Source organism: Triturus cristatus, chromosome 4_1, assembly GCF_964204655.1.
Source record: "Triturus cristatus chromosome 4_1, aTriCri1.1, whole genome shotgun sequence".
Classification (NCBI taxonomy): Eukaryota; Metazoa; Chordata; class Amphibia; order Caudata; family Salamandridae; genus Triturus; species Triturus cristatus.
Window position 1 is genome coordinate 887,011,722 of NC_140585.1, and position 12,760 is coordinate 887,024,481.

Sequence of the window (12,760 nt, forward strand, 5' to 3'; positions counted from 1 at the left end):
ATGATTCTTGTATTTTAGATACCCCTGACGAAGGGACTTTGTTCCCGAAATGCATTGGGTTATTCGAATAAAGATGTGGCATGTGGAATCCAGAAAGTCTCCTGCGTTTTAGTGACTGGAATGAGTAAAATGAATTGAATGCAAGATTGATAAAAAAGCAATGGAGTAAATATTGGATAAACTGATAAACTAAGCAGAAGAAAAAAAAATTTTGATTGATTAGATTCATTCCAATAATTCGGCTGTGCATCATGAATTGGCACCGGAAGAGGTGTCACAGGGTTCTGTTATGTTGCAGCGCGCAACAGGGCGGAGCGCGCCTCACGTTTGCACGCCAACACAGTTTGAAAGATTACAAGACTCTAAAATTTGAGTACGCTGGTGTGCAACTCGCTACTTCACTGTTGTTTATATTTGATTCCGTCCGACTGTGAGGTTGCACCCATGAGGAGATCGGTATAAATATGAGGAAAACGAAGGAAATTCATATGTAATTGGAAAAACAGACATCGAACGCAGGATGGGTTTTTCGGCCAAAACAAAAGGGAATTTTTATGAACATTAGAACGGAATTATTACTTTCTTTTATTTATTTATTATCAATACACAGTAAAGACAGTTAATAAGAATTTTATAACATTGTTTAACTGATCAGCGTATAACACTGGTTATTAACATGACAGGGCTGGTTGAAATATTGTCTGACAACAGCTAGAAAAGGCTCGAGTGGTGGGGTTCTGGGAATTGTAGGAGTTTATATGTCACCATGATTACGAGTTTGAAACACGAAATATGAGAAGTCTGTTTTTAGTGTTGTTCGTATTCATCGAGGAGCATACACGTGATTACTCACCTGTGGGGAAGCAGGGAGGTGGGATAAAAGCAGCATTAGCTATCAACAATTGAATTTTGTTCAACGTGAAAGAAAATCGGTGCTGTGATACTTTCTCGAGATGCTTGCAGAATCGTGGCTTTTAAGCGAGCTTTGATTATTTTAAACATGCGTTTTTCCATGTGCTACGGTAAGCGTACTTTCATGTATAGTTGTGTTAGGGTTTGGTGAAAGGTCGCTGAACTAGGGGCTCAATGTATATGGGAGATAAGTTAATAATGCACATCGTGTTTAAATTTCAAACAGGTGTTAAAGAGCGCTATGCGTAGCAGATAGAATATTCCATGAAGTGATGATTATAGACAGATACTTAGCAACGGAGGCATATTCGACAATGTTGTTAAAAGGCATCATTTAGCAATTACGATGGTAACAGTGTATATATGATTCTTGTATTTTAGATACCCCTGACGAAGGGACTTTGTTCCCGAAATGCATTGGGTTATTCGAATAAAGATGTGGCATGTGGAATCCAGAAAGTCTCCTGCGTTTTAGTGACTGGAATGAGTAAAATGAATTGAATGCAAGATTGATAAAAAAGCAATGGAGTAAATATTGGATAAACTGATAAACTAAGCAGAAGAATTTTTTTTTTGATTGATTGGATTCATTCCAATAATTCGGCTGTGCATCATGAATTGGCACCGGAAGAGGTGTCACAGGGTTCTGTTCTTGTCCTCATTCTTCCCAGTCGCTCTTCAACGACGAAAGCCCTGGATTCCCTCCACTGGCTGCCTATCGAGAAAAGAGTTCTTTTTAAGGCCTTATGCTTTTGCCACAAAAGACTACAGGGGAAAGGCCCCAGCTACCTACATGACTTCATCACCCCTTACAATCCCAGTCGCCAGCTATGCTCAACGGGAGCACACTTACTTAAGATCCCCAGGATAAGGAAAGCTAGGCTAGGCGGACGATCCTTCGGCTACCTTGAGGCCAAAAAATTGAATACTCTCTATCTCTGGCTACGTGTTGAGGAATCTGAACCAACCTTTCGCAGTAGACTGAAAACCTGGCTGTACAAACAGTAGCTCAATAGTCTAGTTTCTTCTTCCGGATGTGCTTCTAGCGCGGGGACACACCTTTTGGGGTAGCCAGGCGCTCTACAAATGAACCATCATCATCATCATCATAACCCAATTCATCTCCTAGAAAAAATGATGGGGCTATCCAGTCCAATTTTAACTTGGTTTGCCTCATTCCTTCACAACAGAATGCAAAGATTCAAAATCAAATACTCTCGATCTAACAGTACGCCTGTACCAATTGGAGTGCCCCAAGCATACGCACTCTCATCCATGCTTTTTAACCTACTCATGGAACCCCTCATCGAAATTCTGAAGTACGCAAACATCCAATACCATATGTACGCCGACAACACTCAATTATACCTAAAAATCTCATCACCTGATGACATAAAAACTCTTAACTCTGTTCTGCTGAAAACCCAACATTGGATAACTCATAATCGCCTTATGATAAACACACTCAAGACCGATTTCCTCCTGATTGCTCCCAAAAATCATAAAGCCCCCATTCAAAACTGGCTCAAACTACAAACGGCACTCAACTGCACTCCTCACGTTGTGGACTCCGCTAAATCCTTAGGCATAACTCTGGACAAACACCTGAATATGCAAAACCACATCAGTGCAACCATCAGAGGAGCCAATCATCAACTCAACACATTAAAGAAACTCAAACCTTTCTTATCTACGGATGACATGCAGTTAGAAGTTCAATCCCTAGTCATCTCCCGCCTCGACTACAGAAGTGCGACCCTGGCGGGGCTACCTGAAGCCGACTGGCCTCCCTGAGAGCTACGTTGAACTCAGCAGCCAGACTCATCACAGGATCACAAAAACAGGATCACATCACACCTGATTCAACCCAACTTAATTGGCTCACTGTTTAAGCAAGGGTCCAGTTCAAGATAGCCTGCATGATCTACAAAGCACTCCATCATAACACTCCAATTTACCTGGCAAAAAAACTCGAACTATCTGGTCTGAATCGGACACTAAAAAACTCATAATTCTTCTACTGAAACTGCATAAGTTCATGAAGAAGGGAACTTACAACCGTGCCTTGTTCAGCCTCGCTCCAAGAATATGGAACGCTCTACCCCAGAAATCAGAACAAACCCCTCTATCGCCTCATTCAAAAAAGAACTAAAAGGGATGTTCTTGAAAAGCTGCCTGAAACTATGGACTTGAAATCACCAAACTAACTTTTAGCTCATGCTTTACAGCCAGGATCTACCTCTTAACCATATTTTACTTTGCCTCCATATATCTATGTTATATCTATGTTGATCACCGTATGTCTGCTTGACTTCTTTTATGTTTTGCTTACATGTACAGCGCTCTGACACCCTGTTCGGGTCATATTCGCGCTCTATAAAATTTTCCAACTAAATAAATAAATAAGGCTTTAGGATCATATTTGTTTTGCAAAACACAACAAAATGTAAGTACTTGTAAACAAACTGTTTACATTCAGCAGTTAGGAAAGCGAAAATGAAGCACATTTTTGGGTAATTCTGAAGCGTGCTGCAAACGAAAATTTTAATAGGATCAAAACAAATCAGAACACTCTACTTGGTGATGCACAAATGATAGATATTCACAGAAACCCAATGCACACACATCATCATTTGTGTGCTATATAGTTGAATCAGTAAAACGGTATGTCTGTGCAAAGTTAGTGGCCATTTCAATGGAAAATGTGCTGTCTGTAAATAACAATGCACTACCCACGATGCTTTAGTTTCATTCAAAAACGGCCCCTCCTCATGTCCACTAAGGGTAGGGGGGTCACAAACGTTCGTCATTCTAAAGAGTGGGTTATGGTTCTAAAACATTTCGCAACCTCTGTTATAGAGCCATAACAGGGCAGCAACGGTTGCCCGGAGAACTGTTCAGTACTATTTGGTCATCAGTTTTGAAAAATGGCAGGAAGATGGCTATTCCATTATCCTGCCATGCAATTGCTTCAAGAAAAAGCCCACAGCCAAGATCTGCCCTTGACGAAACAACCAGCTCATTCACCCTAAACAGTCCATTAAAGACCAGGCAGAAAAATGCCTTGAACAGGACAACCTCAAAATCAGACTCACAAACCAAAGGAGGACAGGTCACCACTGTGCTCAATTTATTGAGGTCCAGTGACCTCCTAGAATCTTGCTTAGGTCTTTTTAACCTCCCGCACCCGTTAATTGCTCTCCTAACAAGGAAAGACTTACTGAAGTACGGGCCCCAGCTATTCTAGAATAAGAAAAGGCAGCAAACGCTCCCTCAAGTAAGTGGCTGGTCTTGCCTCACGCCTAAGCACAGCTATAAATGCTACCATCAGCTCCTGAAAGAACACATCCAGACCACCTGCCCCTTCCACAAAAGACTGGTAATGCTTCAGTGCCCCCTCATAGGCGCAGGCGCTTCTAGTCCATGGAAATTGACTTGCTGCCACAAGGTCTGTAAGAGCAATACACTTAGACTCTAGAGATTTATGAGAAATGTGTGGGATCGTTGCCTGCCTCTGGAAGGAAGCGCCTGTATTCTTGGAACTTAAAGCAAGATGAAGCATCAGCAGCATTATTCATTACCCCTCAAACATGGTTAGCCCTAAAATTACCATTATTGTTGAGACATTGCAGTCCAATTTCCATAAGTAACATCAAAACCATTTTGCAGTGAGCATGTTAATTTACTCAACTACCACCATGTTCTCAGACTAGAATACCACTCACCGGTCACTAAAGTGATCAGATCAAATGTAGAGGGGAAACCAATATGGAGAAGAGTTCCAAAAAAGCCACATTCTTCACCAAACCATTCTGAGTCCACTTGACCGGTAATGTCTGAGCACAGCATTTGTTGTCTAGATCTGCACCAAAACCCACATTTTCGGCTGCACCAGTGAACACCACGGAACCATTAACACTGTCAAGAAATGCCACCCAAATCCTTTATCCTGCTTTACTTCGCTAGACAACCTAGTTCTGTGAGGCTTCTCTTTCAAACTAGCCATTGCCCAATCAATTGACCTGGAAAATGAAAACGGGCAACCCACTGGTTGAAACTGATGCAGCAACCTTGTGCGCCATAAGCAAACAGAAAAATAATCCTTGAATGTAAGTACTTTGTCACAAGGCAACCTACATAAACCCTCTTCTGTGTCTATATAGATGTACAGGAAAATGATCTTGGTAGTAGGGACACTGGTCTTATCCTTTGCCACGAGAATGCCTACCTTATCCAGCAACTCAAGGAAGGAGGTGGGTGACTGCTGGCAATGCCCAGAACCGGGGAGTCCAAGGAACCAAAAAATCACCTAACAGTGCAGCACCCATGAAGAACCTGTCTCAGTCTTGAAAATCCATTCCAGAAATCTGCTAAACATCTTAAAATAAGCACAAGAAATTCACAACATTTGCATTGATCAAAGAAAATGCGCATTTAAATCGAAACCTCAGCAGATGAAAATCTTCAGGGTGAACTTAATGCCCGCCTTGGCTAGGAGAGCCACACCACTCAATGATGCGAGCATCTGAATGGGTTGATCCAAAGAGGCATACTTCACAGAACACAAAACAGAGTCAATCAGGTCATTAACTGACAGACCCCCTTTGAGGAAAGAGATCATGTATGCAGTGAAATTCGCCTTAGGGACCAACCCAAGTCCTGAGTGAACTAACTTCTTCAAAAGTACAAAGATAAACAGGCCTTTCAACCTCCCCAAGTGTGTCTCATTCTCAGTCTTTATCCTTTGCCTTCTTGAAGCACTTGAACTGTCAATGCCCTAAACCACACCTTAATTTGTTCTACTCAGCATGCTGGCATTGGATTGGGAGCAGTGTGGTACCGATCAGACTTTGGCACTCCCCGCTGGACCCGTTCCTCTTTATTTTAAAGCTTGGAGTGGCAGAAGGCATGACTGAAGCAATTCTGGTTAAGAACAGCATACAATTTGAAGGTTTAGTCAAAGAATTAAAATACAGAAATGCACAAGTTGGGCCAACAAGCAATATATGTCAATACGCATACAAATAAAGAATACAGCAAAGAACTAAGTAACTAGTGAAAATCCAGCATAGATTTGCCTTCAACAAGTAGGGAAAAGGTCTTCTCCTACCATGGATGAATCACACTCTTTGATAGTGCTGTAGACAAAAGCTTCATACATTTACTACATTGGTACATGGTTCACATGCTCTCGGCCAATAGAAATGAAGCAAAGGAGCAACAATTGCAATAGGATACATTCAAAGATTTTCTCACTACTCTGCTACATGGAGTTCTTGTGCACACTACATCTGTTCTCAGCACATGAAATGTTACGTAGTACATTATTCAATCTGGGACAGCTGCTCTGTCCTGAGGAAAGTACACTCTGCTTTCTTAGCTACGGAAAATCACTCTCTCGTCTAGTAAACCTACGAATCCTTTCTTATGGCAAGTAATAATTCAGCAGCTCGAGTCGCGTGTTAGAAAACAACATCACAGTGAAAATGGACAGCAAGGCCTAAGTTATCCTTAGTTTAGCTAAACCCTGCACTTTACATTTTAAGCATTGGAATTTTAAGCAAACCACAGGATGGCCTGACGGACCACAGAAGAAGCAATTATGCTTATATTTACAGGACCCACCTGGGCATGTGCTCTTTTTTTTAATATATCCCCAACAGGCCCCTTTCTTTTCCCCTGAGAATTGCTGTGAGCAAAAGGCTTGCTGGTATTGGAAACATTATTCCAGCGAAATATCCCATTGTATTCTTTCCAACAATTTCCCGCAAACTCAGCATGATCACATACAATTTATTTCTGGTAGCAAGCTAACTGAGAGCCTAAAGCAGGTGAGTGGGAGTGCTTTTTTTCTGCTAAAGCCTGAAAATTGGTAAAACTTTTAATCCAATTTGACAGAGACTCACTGACCAAGAGCTTACGCTGCTTGTGAGGGCATTCCTTACTATATTTCTCCATCTCATTAGCACGTGTTTCCACGATTATATCACAATTTCAACAAATACACCTTTATAGATCTTCTCCCTCAAATCCACTGAAAAATGTGGGGAGGTGACTTGAGCGGGAATAGAGGTGGTAACCTGCCCTAAGGGTTTTGCTCATAAACCCCTGTGCCACAGCCCCCCAAAACTAACTGGCACAACAGGGGGAGCCAACTGGACTCCAGTAGCCTGTTGACAAACAGTACTTTCAGAAAGCATACAATCATCAGGTAGTACAACATTTTTTGTGATGGGACGGGAACTGCAGCAGGAGCTTGTGTTCCGGGATGCTGGACCCCCGAATGAGCCATTGTTACAGGCTGGGGCTCCACACTGCTGGTCGAGGAATCAGTTGGAAGAATGGCAAATTCAGGCTCAATACCCCTAATCCCCAAGATTTTATCTAAGGAAAAACTCTCCTTGCAGTCCCAATTTTTGTAGTCTTCTTGGGAGAAAGCTGCTTTAGATGGGACACCCCTGCCCTTCTGAGTCATTCTTCCACCTGATCCGACTGAACAACCAGCCAAGAGGTCCCCTCTACCGGTCGGCAATAAAGATGGGCACAACAAAGAGAGTAACTCTTCAGTTGAGTCTAGCTTCTTCATTGCCCTTGTCATATCTCCTTCGCTGCTGGAATGCCGTCCTGGCCGTTTGATTGCCTATTGAGGCATTATTAATATATTCCAGGTACAATAAGCCACTTAGTAGTAAAATATGTAAGGCCAGTATCCTGGGTTTGAAATACTCACTTAAACTACAAAACACAAAACGCTTTTAAAACGTGGTCTGAGGGCCAAGATTTTGCCAATATTGCTGAGTCCTGAGCCCAGGTGCACACACAACACGCAATAGGTTTCTAATCTTTTTGTTTATCACACAACTGGAAGAAAGTAGGTACTGTTACTTTAAGAGAAAAACATAGGTAGTTTTGCCTATAAATGACGACATTGACCCTTAAAACTCTTAAAATCCAAGAAAAAGCAGGACTCAGTCCCACTGCCTCCTACCCCTCTCACCCGAGGTGTTTCTGGCCAGTCGACCACCCGCAAAATTGCAAATGGAGTCGAGCAACGCCGGGGGCAGTGAACCTCCTAGGAGTATAAACCAGAGGTCAAGATGCCACACTGAAACAGGCACCCTTTTTTCAAGGAATCCAGCACTGCCGAAAAAGAGGCCAGAGGGGCTGGACACCAACCAGGAAGGAACCAATGGAAAAAGAAGCAGGTGACAGTGGTCGCACAGAGGGAAGCATCTGTAGGTCGGTAGCAAACGAGGACACACAACCATAGGTCCTCACCATAAAAGGTGAAAAAAGGCCCGCCCATAGCTGGCCCCGCCACCTTCCACCCACAGGCCAGTAACTTTAAAAGACAGCTTCCAAGATCAAAGTGGGTGCTGCCATTGAGGCCGCCTTTCCAGGCAGCCTCTCCACATCACCCCCAGGCGCCCTCTTAAATTAATCTTGCTCCATTTGAGCAAACCTAACTGCGTAGGGGTTGTATTTCTGTACACCATTAATCAAAGACTCTAATTTCACGTGCTACATGCTGCCTTGTTTGAGGAAAACTGTCCATTACCTAATTGCCAGTGCAATTGAGCTTGGCCACACAAAGTCTAAAATACCTGCAATTTGTCTGGCTGAAAATGAGGACATATAATTCATTTCAAAGTACCAGACAAATTCTAAGGCCCAACTTACACAAAAAGCCTTCAATCTGGAGAGAGAGTAACTAACATCTAAAGTATTTTGCTCAGTTCACTCCAACAGTTGTTTCGGAGGTAGCTTTAGCATTAGAAATGCTGTTAATACACAAAATGTCATTCTTACCCGGTTGTTCATCATTTTGCTGTCAGAATTTGATATCTTTGCCCACCCAAAGCTTGGACAAGGTTTGGTGACCAAAAATGGCCACAATGGAGTTAACTCACTTTTTTTTTATAATAAACTACCTATAGATTCTTGCATTGGTTTTTGGGCAAATTATACAATCAACTCCAGAAATCATGCCATCTTTTGAGCTGAATTTGTTTCATGTGCTTTTGACACTAGGATTCTTTTTGCACTAGAAGGTTTGTCAAATTTCTTATATCTCCTGCCTTGCTAATTTGATACTCTATTCCAGCAGTTCTTAACCTATGATCCGGGGACCCCTGGAAGTCTATGACACATCCTCAGGGGATCTGTGATAACTTAGAAAATAGAATAATAGTGATAGATTCATAAAATGTAGGTAAATAAAGAAGGAAAATGTATACTTGAAAATTTTAAAACGGTTGGGAAATGTGAAGAAATTTGAAATTGAAGGCTAAAAATTAAGTTGGCATCCTCAGATTGATTTGTGGAAGCAGTGAAATTGCATCAAACAGAATACAGTATGGACGATGAGTGGCCAAAATTGAATTTAGAGTATTAATACCCTACACCAATGATACTTAACTTATGGTCCGAGTATCCCGCAGAAGTCTGGGAGTCTGCGAATCCTACTAAGGGGGTCCTATACTGCTTAGAAAGTATAATAATATTAACAGATTAATAAAATGTATATAAATAAAGAAACCACATTGAAAATTTTAAATTGATCGGTAAATGTGAAGGAATTTTATATTGTAGGCTAAAAATGAAGTTGTCATTCCTCATATTGATTTGTGGGAGCAGTGTAATTGCATCAAACAGAACATAGTATGGACGATAAGTAGCATTAATTGAATTTAGAAAAGCTCCACCTTTCCCATTAACATTTTTTATTTACATTTGTGAATTAAATAAAATATTTTATCATTTGTGTATTTGCTTGATAAATGCTTGTTTCTGCAATATTGTGTATAGTTTTGCAGTTCAAATCATCAAAATTGCGTAGGCCGGGGTTCCCGGATTCTAATAATGATTTAGTGGGGGTCCCCAGATTCCAATAATGACTCAATGGTGGTCCACAGATCTCAAAAGGTAAAGAACCAGTGTCCTGTGCCTTGCTTATTTGACTGAAACTAATATCCTCCAATGTCCTAATTTCACCTTATCAAGATCCTTCACTGTGCTCATTTGAACAATATTAATATCCCCTGCCCTACTCATTGACCAATAATAATATCCCCCGCCCTGCTAATTTGACCGATTATAATATACCACGCCTTGCTCAATTGACCAATATCACTATCCCCTGTCGTGCTCATTTGACCAGCATGTGAAGGATATCATTGGTTTTCCTTCGACTCCTCATCCATCCCCACCATCTAGTAGTTTGTCATACTATCCTCTTGGTCCTTCTCAAGTATCAAACAAACAACTAAGCGCTTGGTGTATAAAGGGTTTTACTCATTCTGTATCTATGGTGAATTAAGTTGATATATAATGGCCCTAGTTGGGATTTCACCTTCTTCACCACAAAGGAGTGGCAGCCATAACCTGCACTGTGTGTATGGATATATTCACCTAGTAGCAGCATTGATTCTGTTGCCCACTCAGAGGTTTCCGCCCTGCTTGGTGATGGTGAGCTTGCGCCTTCGGTATATACTTGGAAATATATCAGACTAATACAATCTGGGTGGAGGCAAGGATGGAACAACAAGGCCTCGTGAAGGCACCACCCTACTGTATCGCTATCTGCAGTTTAGTAATGCAGTGAACATCTCAGCTCAAATACACCAAAAGGAAAAATATTCCCAGGATATTTTTTAGCACCGTCTTTGCTTTTCCACACAAAACAAGCTTACTTCAGCAGCAGAAACACAGAATAGTGTTTCCCTGGCTGAAATGCACAAGGACACAAGAGAATGAGGATCGGCATAGTGTCGAAAGTGTAGCATGCACAAAAAATGTGAAAGGAGTGAAATATTGGCAAAGAATGCACAAAACGAAACAGAAAGAATAGTTAGAGGCAAGGAGTGGGGAATTCCCCTGTTAAAAAAGTGTTGAGAGAAGAAATGCTCGACTTCCAAAAACATTGCTAAGCATGCATTGACAAAGCCCTTTGCCTACTAATATGGGCATATTGGTATGCCAATGTTGTTTGCCCATGCTGCTCCGCATCAGGAAAAAGAGAAAAGAAAACACTTTCTGCTGATGCTCTGCAGTATCTGCAAAACGAGGAAAAAAGGCGCAATGACGTGTACGAGTCAAAACAGGTATTTCTTGTATTTACTGTTCCAAGATGGTCTATGACAAGTTTGGAGCAGTAAACAAAACAAAACAAATAGGTTGAATGCGCGAGAAATGTTTTTTTGAACAAGTATTGGCAAAGTCAATAGGTCTCGCCTATGAGACCTCCTGGCTTTGACAAAGATTTGTATCCATGTTATATGTACAATAAGTGCTGTATACATTGGCAGTGTTTGCACATGCCCTCAGAGTCCTTACAAAGGTATGTGGGTAGTATTGTTAAATGCTTGAGACGACTGTAAATCATGAATATTCTTGTTATAGATTAAGGGCCGCTTTCTACTCTTTTCAGGTGCACAGACAGGTGGTCCTAGTCCTGAAGAAACCCGCCAATTTCTGATTTGGTCGAAATATCAACAAGACACTCTTGTGTGACTGACTCATTTGGAACACCTCAAATAATTTGTTGGCAGGATTCTTGATGTTTATAAATATTATCACAACCGTGGGTGCTTAATGTTTTTATGGAATTCTGTACATGATATTACACTTCCTCTGGCACTGCGATATCTGCACTATAATCACTTTTTGTATAGCACTATTGTGTTGGATGAGATAAATACATTTTCGTGAAGAAGAAAAAGAGAGGCTCATATAACTCTGTGTTAATTAAATGCATGATTTTAATACTAATGGCATAATATCATGTGTTGATTTATTCTATTGTCATAAATTGTGTAGAAGGCTGCCTGGGTACCAGGATGATTTCCACTAATCAGGGAGGTAGATTGAATGCAGTCAACTGCCTCCACTTAGACTCCATGGATTGAGGTGTAGATTGCCAGGCGCAGGTGCAAGATCCTGCCCTGCTGCTGCTACAGGAGATCCTTCCGGGGCAGCAGCCTGATCGGAGGGCAGATGCTCATGCCCAAAAGTTCCTGCTACCACATTCGCCTGCCCCAAATCTGGAGCCATTAGGATAACTTGGGCTTGGTCGTTCTTGAACTTCTTCAGAACTTGGGGCAGGAGATGCAGTGACAGGAAGGCATACAGGAGTCCTTTGCCCCACTCTATGTGGAATGGGTCTTATTGGGAACTCTTGTGCAAAAGTGTTGTCACTGCACGTTCATTAGGGGTGGCAATGAAATCGAGCCAGTGCTTTCTCCATTGTTGGAAGACACTATAACGTGCATGTCGATGACATGCACATGAATCAGTGCAGTGTGCCTCTTAATGAATGCCTCTACCTCACTGCCTTCCTCGGGCTCTCATTAGTACACAGTGATACTGTGGTGCTGCACAACAGCTGCAGACCCGAGTGATGCATTGTAAAGCCACGGATAAATGCTGCGCACACCCACAGTTACCATCGGCAGCATATGAAGGGTAGCTACAATACACCGCATTCACCTTATAAATTGGTAGAAACATTGACTAGAGAATCAACTCCATTATTGGACTTGTCAATTGAGGTAGTTCCTTCAACCAAACCTCTTCCTATCTACTTACCGTTTTACTGGTCCCATGACAGCCAACAACAAGAGCACGCCAACATCTCCTCCTTCAGAGCCGGAGAAGCAGTACAGGTCCAGGTCGCAGTATCAGGGAATTTCCTGGTGGAAGAAAGCAGGGAGACCTTTGAAAAACTTCAGCAAAAAGTTGGAACCCTTGTCAACAAGCCATGTGTAGGGCTATGTCAGAGCGAATGAAAGAGAGCTGTCCCCGGTATCAGTCCATCGCTTCAGAAGCCGTTAAACGGGAATCTGGAAGA

General features: G+C 41.9%; 1 long non-coding RNA gene across 1 annotated transcript in view; it reads left to right on the forward strand.

Annotated features, from left to right (window-relative positions):
- Positions 1 to 11,629, forward strand: part of LOC146855726 (uncharacterized) — a 38,469-nt gene extending 26,840 nt beyond the window's left edge. The window contains exon 3 of the long non-coding RNA XR_014980869.1: positions 11,342 to 11,629. This is a non-coding gene — a long non-coding RNA (uncharacterized LOC146855726). The remainder of the gene's footprint in view (positions 1 to 11,341) is intronic.
- Positions 11,630 to 12,760: the final 1,131 nt, after the last annotated feature.